The sequence below is a fragment of the Helianthus annuus genome, chromosome 4 (genome assembly GCF_002127325.2).
Source record: "Helianthus annuus cultivar XRQ/B chromosome 4, HanXRQr2.0-SUNRISE, whole genome shotgun sequence".
NCBI classification, from domain to species: Eukaryota; Viridiplantae; Streptophyta; class Magnoliopsida; order Asterales; family Asteraceae; genus Helianthus; species Helianthus annuus.
This window is the reverse complement of record NC_035436.2, coordinates 103,658,321-103,672,504: the sequence shown is the minus strand read 5'-3', so window position 1 is coordinate 103,672,504 and position 14,184 is coordinate 103,658,321. Positions and strand designations below refer to the sequence as shown.

The 14,184-nt window shown below is 35.7% G+C and overlaps 2 long non-coding RNA genes across 2 annotated transcripts; both read right to left on the bottom strand.

Moving 5' to 3' along the window:
• Positions 1 to 478: 478 nt before the first annotated feature.
• On the bottom strand, positions 479 to 3,398 carry LOC118491326. Its single transcript, XR_004891281.1, has 3 exons — positions 2,974 to 3,398; positions 1,082 to 1,148; positions 479 to 518 (listed from the first exon to the last, which is right to left on the bottom strand). It is a non-coding gene; the product is annotated as an uncharacterized LOC118491326 (long non-coding RNA).
• Positions 3,399 to 8,580: 5,182 nt separating this feature from the next.
• Positions 8,581 to 11,500, bottom strand: LOC118491336. Its single transcript, XR_004891302.1, has 3 exons — positions 11,076 to 11,500; positions 9,184 to 9,250; positions 8,581 to 8,620 (listed from the first exon to the last, which is right to left on the bottom strand). It is a non-coding gene; the product is annotated as an uncharacterized LOC118491336 (long non-coding RNA).
• Between the last annotated feature and the right edge of the window lie 2,684 nt (positions 11,501 to 14,184).

Sequence of the window (14,184 nt, the reverse complement as noted above, 5' to 3'; positions counted from 1 at the left end):
TTGTTGTAGTGGACTTTGAAAAATGTTTATGCAATGAAAACCTTTTGACCTGTCCAATTTTATTTATAATCTGTTCAACATGAACAAGAGGTTTTCGTGAGAGGTCCCTAGTGATTGTAGACTTAGACTCGAGAAAGAATCCTGGTTCACTACAATCGATGCTCTGATACCAATCTGTCACACCCGCTCATAGCGGAAGCGCGAGGTGTGATCTGATCGGTTCTCATTGCATAACAATATAAGTGAACATACTAAATGAATAAAAACAAGCTCCAATGCCATTGTCATAATCGTTTCAAAAGAACGCAACATAAGTTAAACGTATTGGTTACAAACCATCAAATGAAAATAAGTTGTCATTGTTTTATACATCAAAATGTAAGTCTTAAAATGTTAAGGCTTTGACCACTATATCACCGCAAAGAGGCGGTATATAACGGGCAAACCCTTCAAATGGTGGCATGGAGTCTTGATACTTGCTTTCCTTGATTGAAATGTCTGCATGGTCCACTAATTTCCTGAAATACATGTTAAGTTTGAAAACATCAACAAAAGTTGGCGAGTTCATGCAGTTTAGTTGTATGAGATGTATCTGTAAAATGTGAGTTGTATAAAATGTATCTGTAAAATGTGAGTTGTATAAAATGTATCCATAAAATGTGAGTTGTATAAAATGTATCCATAAAATGTGAGTTGTATAAAATGTATCTGTATGTAATGATGTAGTATGTAAAGCGTCAATGAAATCGTTGATCATTAATGTTTCGCGAGGACATTAATATGTGTGACGAAAAAGGAAGCAATCCAACCCTAGACGATTTTATGCCGATTCCTATCGACTGGGACACAAAAGCACTCTTCCGTATGGGTCCACGACCAAGAGTGGGGCTCGCCAAAACCCATTAGATCTAACCACTTGTACCTAGGTCCAAACTGGATTAATGGTGCTTAGATGTATAACCCTAATTCGCACATGATCTAAGGTGTTTCATTCCCTAACTTTAACATACGTTGAACATGTATTTTCCCCGATAGTTGTAAAGTTGTAAAACATTTAAATGAACAGGGGACATGAACTCACAGAATTGCGTCCGTGAATGGTAAGTAACTGTGATCTGACGTACGGTCGTCCTGAATAGTATCACCACCTACAAACGTTCTATATTTGTTAGACACTTCGGTCTTGTAATGACTTGAGTACAAGTCTTTTATCTTGAATATGTGTTAAGAATTGTATGTCTTTGTTATTCATTGAACTGTGTCTTAGATGTATTAATTGATAACTGTTTAGTGTATATATTTCGCCAAATATATATTCTTGTATCTCGTGAGTTGTATCAACGGGTCTTGTCCTCTTGATTTCATGTCTTGTATGAATAAATTGTATAATTGTATTTTTACCAATTTATATGTCATTGGGCTTAGCCCAAGAATTCATGTTATTGGGCCAAAATAGTGTTGGGCTTCAATAGTGTTGGGCCTAAATAGTGTTGGGCCTAAATAGTGTTGGGCCTCAATAGTGTTGGGCCTCAATAGTGTTGGGCCTAAATAGTGTTGGGCCTCAATAGTGTTGGGCCTCAATAGTGTTGGGCCTAAATGTTATTGGGCTTAATGTTATTGGGCCTTGGCCCATATGTTGGGTTTTGGGCTTAGCCCATGAGTCTTGATATTGGGCTTAGCCCATGTATTTATGTTAAGCCCAATTAGGATGATAAGCTCTTTTGTAAAATAGCCCATTTGTATCATAAATAAGCCCATTTATATAAAATAGGCCCATATGTAAAATAATCCCATTTGTTATAAAATAAGCCCATGTGTTAAAAATACATTCTTTCATTTTTTATAAAAGTTACTAAGTATAGGCTTTTTAGTTAAAAGAATACATAATAGTTTTTGTAAGTTTCAAAACATCCGGATTTTGTTGTCGGTGATTTGTATGTATTCGCGTCGAAAGATCGCCTAAACGTCGTAGTAACTCCCTCGGAATGGCGATATGTTCATAGATTCGCCCGTCGTCCGTTTTGACCATAAGTTGTGTTCGAAAGCTTGGAATGTCCGTAAGGTGTTTTATAAGATGTATTTAAATGTAGTCTTGTAAGACTTTAGTCAAAATGTACATTGTGTTCATTTGTATCATTGTATTCAAGTTTCTAGTTATCATAAATATAACTAATACAAACAAATAACACATAGCACATAAGTTGTTAAGTTAACTAAATATATATTTTCTCAAAATATATATTTATATCAAACTTTGCTTTTATAAAAACTATTCTTTAGAATCTTTTAATCTAATAAAGATTTTGTCAAAAATAATAGTTTTTATAACTTATGATTTTTAAGAGAAAAAAAAATTACCATATTTTATTAGAAATATGAACTTTTCCATGTTTAATAAAAACATATCTTTTTCTTATAAAATCACCACTAATCTTCTCATAGTTTTCTTAATAAAAACTTATGAGATATATAACATAAACTTATCAAGATGAACTCTTAATTATGTAGGGTTTTCGGTATGATCATTTCATATGTTTACTAGATTAAAATCCACGTTTACTTCTAGTTTCATCAAGTTTTATAAAAATCTCAACTTGTATGTTACTTTTCATAATCTTGTAAAAGTATTATTTTTAGTTAAAAACTTTATATACTTTAACAAAAACACAGATCATGATCATCCATCTAATCTTTTATGTTTAACAAAACCCTTAAACATTTTCATGTACACTTGTTAGATTATGTTTTTAAACATCATCTAACAAGTTATTGGTATGCTAATCATCAAAACTAGAGCAAATATGCAAGTAATCATCAATAAATCACAACATAAACACCCTTTTATATCATGATTATTATTTTGCTTCTTTATATCTTCATATTATTATGTATGATTATTTAGTTTTTTTTTACTAGTTATAAAACAATCATAATCATAAATAAGTATGAAAAAAAATAGATTTAGAAGCTTACTTCTAGCACTAGGCTAGGGATGATCTAGAGGATGATTAAGAACTAAGAAGATGATGATCTTGATGGTAGAATGCTCTTGAATGGATGAAAATACTTGCTTTAGCTTGTAAGTGCTTTAGATCATCTTTGGTTCCATAGAAAATCATCTTGATCATCAAAGAAATGACTAAAGTGAAGTGGGTTTTTATGGTGTTCTTGGTGAAATGGATGAAGATGATGAGAGAGTTTGTGTGTGAAAATGGATGGTTTAAAAGTTGTGATGAAATGGTTAGAAAATGAAGTAACTAGTTGTTAGTAATGATCATCTTTCACCACTTGCATCAACTTGCAACATGGAGTAAAAATATCTAGATATTTGTGGTAACTAGTTGAAAAAAAAGAGTAGGGAAGGGTGTGGGACCCACTTAAAAACGTTCACAACATGGGGGGGGGGTCTTGAATTGTTGAAATGTTATTAAGTGTTTAAAGTGTTAGAAACTTTTAGCAAAGTTTAGGTGTTTTGGTGTTTAAATGTTTCAAGTGTATAAATGTGTTAAGAAGGTGTTAAGTGACCATTACTAGTCCATAATGATCCAATTAACACTAGATGGTAATTAAAAAAAAGATTTGGTATTGTTCGGGTATTCGTTTCGAATTGTTTCGGTTAGACGTTATTTGAACGCTAAGTTGTGTAACTTGTGTGAATTGATGTAGTTATTGGCTCGGATGATACCCGAATGTATCCTCACATGAATTCTATGTTAAATAATATTTTTACATGTCGTAAAAATATTAGAAAGCTGATTTCTGCGTAATTTCTGCGGAAAAGCGTTGAAATCGTCGCTTTTAGTGCTTTTCGGGCAATTTTTAGTGTAATCGGACTTCGGAAAGGTTTTAAATCAAACCCTTTCATTCCTAATTATGGTTTAATATATATTAGATGTTGGACTTTCGTCTGAGTCCTAAAGATGTCGTTTAGATGGTTTTTTTTTTTTTTTTGCGGATCCTGCGTTTTCGTCAGAATACTAGTTTACTAGGTGCTTTTCTAGTAGTTTCGATGCATTGTTTAAACTGTGTCAAATGTACTTAATAAAAATGAATCATATGCATCCTAAGTAAGTATTCCATGAGTATTCTAAGTGTATGTCACGAAATACGCAGTTCGAGTGTAAAAAAAAATGCATAAAAATGTAACTAAAATGAGTACTTTAAGTGTAAGAAAGGTACCGAAAAGTGGCAGTTGTCACAGATCGAAGGATCACGAAACATATCCTTCGATCCGAAAGATCAACTTTCGGCTTGAAGGGTCTCGAAACATATCCTTCGGGCCAAGAAGAGATCCTTCGACATCTTTCGGCCCAGTCTTCTAATGGGCTCGGCCCACTCCTGTAATATGTTTATATACGGTGAATGGCATGCAAAGTCGGAGTTTTTCTAAAAACCCTAGAACACCTTTACTTGTGACGGCAACCACAAATTTACGGAGACTACTTGCTGATCAATTCTTTTGCTTTATATCCCGGTTAGTGTCTAAAGTATATGATTTCATGATTTATCAATCACATGTCAATATGTTGTTTGTATGTTAACCGGTTATGTATGGATTGCACACGCGGTTCATTAAGTCAATGAAGACTGCAGGCGCGTTCGTTAAACTAAAAGGCACAACGAGAAACTCGTAATGACCATAACGAGTTCGAAAGGCCGTTTTCGGTGTGCTTTCCTCTTGAATTTGTAACTGGTGATACCCAGATCGTAAGTCTATCTTAGAGTAGAAGCTTGAACTTTGAAATTGATTGAATAAGTTATCAATCCTCGGTAGTGGATACCGATCCTGATGGTAAGTTTATTCAACTCTATGTACTCTATGCACATTCTGAACGTTTCGTCCTTCTTCTTCACAAATAGAACTGGAGCTCCCCAAGGTGAGTAGTTTGGCCTAGTGAATACTTTATCCAACAACTCTTGAAGTTTTGTGGATAACTCTTGCATTTCAGAAGGTGCTAATCGATATGGATATTTGGCTACGGGTGCGGTTCCCGGTACCAAGTCGATATGAAGCTCGACTTGTCGATATGGTTATAGTCTCGGCAAGTATTCAGGAAATATTTCAGGAAACTCTTTTACCACCGGAATATCTGTCAGTTGTGGCCCAACGACCTTCTTGTCGACAACATGTGCTAGAAAGGGAATACAACCTTTCCGTAAGCACTTCTGTGCCTTTTAGTATTTAGTGATCCTCAGTGGTGTGTCGTGCTTCTCTCCGTGAACAACAAGTGTCTCTTTGTTCAGTGGTGGTAGGCTAATGACCTTCTCATGACAAAGACTTCGGCTTGGTTATCGGATAACCAATCCATGCCAACCACTACGTCGAAACCACCCAACTCAACGGGTAAGAGATCGATACTGAATCTTCGCTCGCGAAGTTCCAAGGAACATCCTCTAACAACTTTCCCTGACTCGACTAGTTTATCGTATGTCGATTCTATAGAATGAGGGGACGTCAAGCTTACTTGGCTCTAGGCCAAGTACATTTTAAATTCTGTGTGGCGACGACTTCACTATAAAGTTTTAGGAACCCTATGTTTTAATGTAGGATAACCCAATCCATATGTTTAGATGTAGGATAACCCAATCCCTAATTGTAGCTAGGACATTCCCGTCCCTAGCCATGAAACTCATGTGTGTGAAATGTTGAGATGAAGCTAAAATTGGCACCAGTATCAAATAACATGGATGTGAAATGTTGGTTGATTGGAAACGTGTCGAGTAACTACTGTTTGAGTGATCGAGGTAGGGTGGGATAATGCGGTCATGCCTCGGATCTCTGGGGCTAAATCCCATATGTAACGCGCAATGCGTTTGAATTCGAGTGTTACGTAGTATGGAAACAACCCTTGAGATATCATGAAAGCCTCGAGTGTAACCAACAACATTGGCTCTAATCATAATCGAGTTCTAGAATTTTGTTTCCAACCTTTGAATTTAGATCTACAAGCAATACTCCACTTGCATAAGATCTTTGAGTTCTTCCTCCAACAACCTCTTCACAGTATCACTTCCTAGCGTTTGCACTTGGAGATTCCACCAAGTTAAGGCTGCATTCAGCAGGAGACTCTCTGTGTATCTAATTATCTACTTAGGAGTACGTTTCCTAGTATGACTAACTGACTTCATTGTCTTTATTTGGCTGACAGAACCTACCGCACCTCTCATATTAATGAGGTCTTGCAGCTTACAGCCCGAAAAAGGCTTAAAATTAAGGCCTTGTGTGGTCGCATCTTCCGGCGTGGCATTGCCACTCGTTCCCAATCCATCGGGATTTGAACCACTTGAACTACCAGTACCACCAGTACCGTCACTAGTTTCGTCTCAATTAATCTCATGTTGTGCAATTTCTACACCCTTGTGTTGTTCCATAAGAACTTTAGTTTGACTGCGAGATGTTGATTAGTTAACCCCTTTTTGGGTGTAGACCATCCTCCTGGAGCCATGATCTTTTTAATATACAACATTAAAAGAATCTAGACATATATTCGGACAATATAGTCTATCATGCGCCCAAGAATGAAGAATGCAGTCGGTCATGGAAACCTCAAGATCGCATTGTTCAAACCTGTTTTGAATAAGTGATAATGTGGATAACCGCAACCAAAAATGCGTAGTGCCTCTTGCGTGTAATGGTCATATGTCTACGTGGAAAACGAAATAATTCGTTGAGGAGGGGAAACCAACCAGTGGCCTCCGTCCCTATAGTATGCATTCCATACTACATCGGCTTTGATCATCCGAAGTAGAGAAATTCCTTTTCGTACTTGTCCATGTGACGAATATGGTAATAGTGCTTGAGCTTCACGAGCTCCAACAAGATCATTAAGATCTTCATAGATGTCGAATGAAATGAGGGAGTTGTAGCAAGGCTCATGCCATACTATCCCTTTGGATATGACAAATGTCAAATGACGGAATTTGTTGTATTCATTTAAATAAGTAAGATAAGGTGCCATAGACACCAAGGAACCAACTCATGTACAAGAATTCTAGAATGTTGAGGAAAGATCCTCCATGAGTGGTTAACAAGTTTTGTTTGTTTAGATGACTAGTCTCGAACAACTCGTATTATGGATCAAATGTTTAGACGCGAATGAATACGTATCATCTTCCTGTATTGTATTGTAGGGTGTTATAGTAACCATCTCGGTTAGTGTCCTACTGGATAGAAACTTGAACACTTAAGAATTTTGAATGGATAGTGATCATTAGCTTGACCCGCAGAGTCCACCAGAATTTCCATGCACTACAAGTTGTTATTACGTGGGCCCCCGTAATAATAAATTGTCTTGCATGGTCACCCTAGCATTCTCTCGTTCAAGGCAGAAAATCAGTCAGAGAGAGGACACTATTGTCTATGTTTAACACAGGAGGGAACTTCATGATAGTTCATGTGTCAACGTCCGTTGTCATTAATCGGAATGACACGACGTTAGATGAAATAAAAATAGAGAGATTTTGTAAAAATAACAACTGGAGGGGCACCTTCAAGATGAGTACTTCATCTTCCTTAACTGGACAAGAGTATCGTCAATCATGATTTGTATGAGCCATAGGGACCTCGTCCCACTAACGGAGTTGTTGTCCAAAGCTACCACCTCTGCCTCATCGTCACTACTGAAGTCAGGCATCTCAGCATCCGCGGGAAAGCAACCATCTTCCACGGGGTTAATGCTTTATGGTCTCACATAGGAGCCACGTACGCCACCATAATAGACATGAGGTCAACGTTCTCATAGAAGATGTATTGTATAGAATATGTCATGTTTCGAAATAGAGCATCATATCTTGTGTAAAAGATGTCATGGCTTAACCATGTTATGCGTGTCAAGGATGACAATGGAATTCGAAGTCGAAGGCATTTTGTTTTTGCCAAATATTTCATGCAACATATATATGAACAACCTATATATATAATCATGTAAAATCCTATCAATCAAGGATCTCTATCTTGTATAAGCTGAACTTGTAAACTGTTTATAATGTGTAAGCTGATAATGTAGTGTATTATAGGCACATAGTCTATTAATGTATTGTGTCTATTTCTCATAGACTTCACCCATGGAAATGTCCTCGCTTGATTTATATGAAGTGAATTTTTGTTGTAGTGGACTTTGAAAAATGTTTATGCAATGAAAACCTTTTGACCTGTCCAATTTTATTTATAATCTGTTCAACATGAACAAGAGGTTTTCGTGAGAGGTCCCTAGTGATTGTAGACTTAGACTCGAGAAAGAATCCTGGTTCACTACAATCGATGCTCTGATACCAATCTGTCACACCCGCTCATAGCGGAAGCGCGAGGTGTGATCTGATCGGTTCTCATTGCATAACAATATAAGTGAACATACTAAATGAATAAAAACAAGCTCCAATGCCATTGTCATAATCGTTTCAAAAGAACGCAACATAAGTTAAACGTATTGGTTACAAACCATCAAATGAAAATAAGTTGTCATTGTTTTATACATCAAAATGTAAGTCTTAAAATGTTAAGGCTTTGACCACTATATCACCGCAAAGAGGCGGTATATAACGGGCAAACCCTTCAAATGGTGGCATGGAGTCTTGATACTTGCTTTCCTTGATTGAAATGTCTGCATGGTCCACTAATTTCCTGAAATACATGTTAAGTTTGAAAACATCAACAAAAGTTGGCGAGTTCATGCAGTTTAGTTGTATGAGATGTATCTGTAAAATGTGAGTTGTATAAAATGTATCTGTAAAATGTGAGTTGTATAAAATGTATCCATAAAATGTGAGTTGTATAAAATGTATCCATAAAATGTGAGTTGTATAAAATGTATCTGTATGTAATGATGTAGTATGTAAAGCGTCAATGAAATCGTTGATCATTAATGTTTCGCGAGGACATTAATATGTGTGACGAAAAAGGAAGCAATCCAACCCTAGACGATTTTATGCCGATTCCTATCGACTGGGACACAAAAGCACTCTTCCGTATGGGTCCACGACCAAGAGTGGGGCTCGCCAAAACCCATTAGATCTAACCACTTGTACCTAGGTCCAAACTGGATTAATGGTGCTTAGATGTATAACCCTAATTCGCACATGATCTAAGGTGTTTCATTCCCTAACTTTAACATACGTTGAACATGTATTTTCCCCGATAGTTGTAAAGTTGTAAAACATTTAAATGAACAGGGGACATGAACTCACAGAATTGCGTCCGTGAATGGTAAGTAACTGTGATCTGACGTACGGTCGTCCTGAATAGTATCACCACCTACAAACGTTCTATATTTGTTAGACACTTCGGTCTTGTAATGACTTGAGTACAAGTCTTTTATCTTGAATATGTGTTAAGAATTGTATGTCTTTGTTATTCATTGAACTGTGTCTTAGATGTATTAATTGATAACTGTTTAGTGTATATATTTCGCCAAATATATATTCTTGTATCTCGTGAGTTGTATCAACGGGTCTTGTCCTCTTGATTTCATGTCTTGTATGAATAAATTGTATAATTGTATTTTTACCAATTTATATGTCATTGGGCTTAGCCCAAGAATTCATGTTATTGGGCCAAAATAGTGTTGGGCTTCAATAGTGTTGGGCCTAAATAGTGTTGGGCCTAAATAGTGTTGGGCCTCAATAGTGTTGGGCCTCAATAGTGTTGGGCCTAAATAGTGTTGGGCCTCAATAGTGTTGGGCCTCAATAGTGTTGGGCCTAAATGTTATTGGGCTTAATGTTATTGGGCCTTGGCCCATATGTTGGGTTTTGGGCTTAGCCCATGAGTCTTGATATTGGGCTTAGCCCATGTATTTATGTTAAGCCCAATTAGGATGATAAGCTCTTTTGTAAAATAGCCCATTTGTATCATAAATAAGCCCATTTATATAAAATAGGCCCATATGTAAAATAATCCCATTTGTTATAAAATAAGCCCATGTGTTAAAAATACATTCTTTCATTTTTTATAAAAGTTACTAAGTATAGGCTTTTTAGTTAAAAGAATACATAATAGTTTTTGTAAGTTTCAAAACATCCGGATTTTGTTGTCGGTGATTTGTATGTATTCGCGTCGAAAGATCGCCTAAACGTCGTAGTAACTCCCTCGGAATGGCGATATGTTCATAGATTCGCCCGTCGTCCGTTTTGACCATAAGTTGTGTTCGAAAGCTTGGAATGTCCGTAAGGTGTTTTATAAGATGTATTTAAATGTAGTCTTGTAAGACTTTAGTCAAAATGTACATTGTGTTCATTTGTATCATTGTATTCAAGTTTCTAGTTATCATAAATATAACTAATACAAACAAATAACACATAGCACATAAGTTGTTAAGTTAACTAAATATATATTTTCTCAAAATATATATTTATATCAAACTTTGCTTTTATAAAAACTATTCTTTAGAATCTTTTAATCTAATAAAGATTTTGTCAAAAATAATAGTTTTTATAACTTATGATTTTTAAGAGAAAAAAAAATTACCATATTTTATTAGAAATATGAACTTTTCCATGTTTAATAAAAACATATCTTTTTCTTATAAAATCACCACTAATCTTCTCATAGTTTTCTTAATAAAAACTTATGAGATATATAACATAAACTTATCAAGATGAACTCTTAATTATGTAGGGTTTTCGGTATGATCATTTCATATGTTTACTAGATTAAAATCCACGTTTACTTCTAGTTTCATCAAGTTTTATAAAAATCTCAACTTGTATGTTACTTTTCATAATCTTGTAAAAGTATTATTTTTAGTTAAAAACTTTATATACTTTAACAAAAACACAGATCATGATCATCCATCTAATCTTTTATGTTTAACAAAACCCTTAAACATTTTCATGTACACTTGTTAGATTATGTTTTTAAACATCATCTAACAAGTTATTGGTATGCTAATCATCAAAACTAGAGCAAATATGCAAGTAATCATCAATAAATCACAACATAAACACCCTTTTATATCATGATTATTATTTTGCTTCTTTATATCTTCATATTATTATGTATGATTATTTAGTTTTTTTTTACTAGTTATAAAACAATCATAATCATAAATAAGTATGAAAAAAAATAGATTTAGAAGCTTACTTCTAGCACTAGGCTAGGGATGATCTAGAGGATGATTAAGAACTAAGAAGATGATGATCTTGATGGTAGAATGCTCTTGAATGGATGAAAATACTTGCTTTAGCTTGTAAGTGCTTTAGATCATCTTTGGTTCCATAGAAAATCATCTTGATCATCAAAGAAATGACTAAAGTGAAGTGGGTTTTTATGGTGTTCTTGGTGAAATGGATGAAGATGATGAGAGAGTTTGTGTGTGAAAATGGATGGTTTAAAAGTTGTGATGAAATGGTTAGAAAATGAAGTAACTAGTTGTTAGTAATGATCATCTTTCACCACTTGCATCAACTTGCAACATGGAGTAAAAATATCTAGATATTTGTGGTAACTAGTTGAAAAAAAAGAGTAGGGAAGGGTGTGGGACCCACTTAAAAACGTTCACAACATGGGGGGGGGGGGGTCTTGAATTGTTGAAATGTTATTAAGTGTTTAAAGTGTTAGAAACTTTTAGCAAAGTTTAGGTGTTTTGGTGTTTAAATGTTTCAAGTGTATAAATGTGTTAAGAAGGTGTTAAGTGACCATTACTAGTCCATAATGATCCAATTAACACTAGATGGTAATTAAAAAAAAGATTTGGTATTGTTCGGGTATTCGTTTCGAATTGTTTCGGTTAGACGTTATTTGAACGCTAAGTTGTGTAACTTGTGTGAATTGATGTAGTTATTGGCTCGGATGATACCCGAATGTATCCTCACATGAATTCTATGTTAAATAATATTTTTACATGTCGTAAAAATATTAGAAAGCTGATTTCTGCGTAATTTCTGCGGAAAAGCGTTGAAATCGTCGCTTTTAGTGCTTTTCGGGCAATTTTTAGTGTAATCGGACTTCGGAAAGGTTTTAAATCAAACCCTTTCATTCCTAATTATGGTTTAATATATATTAGATGTTGGACTTTCGTCTGAGTCCTAAAGATGTCGTTTAGATGGTTTTTTTTTTTTTGCGGATCCTGCGTTTTCGTCAGAATACTAGTTTACTAGGTGCTTTTCTAGTAGTTTCGATGCATTGTTTAAACTGTGTCAAATGTACTTAATAAAAATGAATCATATGCATCCTAAGTAAGTATTCCATGAGTATTCTAAGTGTATGTCACGAAATACGCAGTTCGAGTGTAAAAAAAAATGCATAAAAATGTAACTAAAATGAGTACTTTAAGTGTAAGAAAGGTACCGAAAAGTGGCAGTTGTCACAGATCGAAGGATCACGAAACATATCCTTCGATCCGAAAGATCAACTTTCGGCTTGAAGGGTCTCGAAACATATCCTTCGGGCCAAGAAGAGATCCTTCGACATCTTTCGGCCCAGTCTTCTAATGGGCTCGGCCCACTCCTGTAATATGTTTATATACGGTGAATGGCATGCAAAGTCGGAGTTTTTCTAAAAACCCTAGAACACCTTTACTTGTGACGGCAACCACAAATTTACGGAGACTACTTGCTGATCAATTCTTTTGCTTTATATCCCGGTTAGTGTCTAAAGTATATGATTTCATGATTTATCAATCACATGTCAATATGTTGTTTGTATGTTAACCGGTTATGTATAATGATTGTATATGGATGTTAATCGGATTTGTATGCTAATCGGATCTGTTGTGAACTATGTTTAATGATACTGTTTGGTGAATCGGATGTGATTGTGGATCGGATGTGATTTTATGCAATCCGAAATTGTTATCGTTCATGAAATCGGAACACACATGATTGAGTATTATTATTGTTCATACGGTTAAATTAGGGTTCATAAGGTTTTAATATGAAACTGACTGTTTGATCGATTTTAGGTAACCGATTACTTGAAAGTTGTGTTAATTGATAATCGGATAAACTTGGAAAACTTGAATAAAATGTAACTGTTATTTATCGAAGGATAACCAATATGCCGAAAGATACTTGTTATCCGAAACATGGTTGCTGTGAACCGAAAGATGCCTATCCTTCGAACCGTAGTAACTTTGACCGAAAGATAGTTTGGACCGAACCATAACTTTGACCGAAAGATAGTTTGGACCGAAAGATAGCTTTGACCGAAAGATGGCATTGGTCCGAAACATAACATTCGGTCCGAAGGATAATTGTGATAACTGTTGTCGAAAGATAATAGTTGGATTCGAAAGATACTAGGGATTTATGAACCTACTTTGAAAGATGGAATTATATGCTTGAGTTATTTGGCATGCCATGCTTGATGAACGTTAACATTTGTATACGTGCAATAATACGTGTTGTGCCGATATGCAAACTGACTGCTATGTGAACATTAAATTGCATGCGTATCATTGCGAACATGAACTGATTTGTTATACGTGCATACAATAGGACGTGATTAAATTCTTGTGAGTGCATAACCTAGCATACCGAGCAAACCAAGGTGAGTTCACACTCTTACCAAGGCATGGGATTCCCGGGGTGTTGGGAATGGGATTGAAAGGTTGGTTAGATACACTATCGACACTATGACTAGACTACCACATTACTATCCTCGGATGTGAAGGATACTTATACTGATCACTATCCTCGGATGTGAAGGATACTTATACTGATCACTATCCTCGGTTGTGAAGGATACCTATAGTTACGAGTAGTCTAGTGGTTATATAACGTGGAACACCACCACCAATAACGTGGAACACCACCACCAATAACGTGGAACACCACCACCAATAACGTGGAACACCACCACCAATAACGTGGAACACCACCACCAATAACGTGGAACACCACCACCAATAACGTGGAACACCACCACCCATAACGTGGAACACCACCACCAATAGAACATACAAACGGCCCAGTAGAGCCACCTGTTACAAACGAACTTACTATTACGCATTTACTTTCTGTGAACTCGCTCAACTAGTTTGTTGATCATTCTGTTACATGCCTTGCAGATCGTTAGGTACTTGGAGCTTGCACTGGAGAAGCGGGTCGTTGTGGACAAGGATCGTGGCTTTTCTGTTGAGCTATTATGACACTTAAAACTGTTAACTACTACTGGTTTATTTACTACGCTTCCGCTACGTTTTGAAACGATGATTTGTTTGATCACCTTTTGTATTGAATGGATGGTTTTC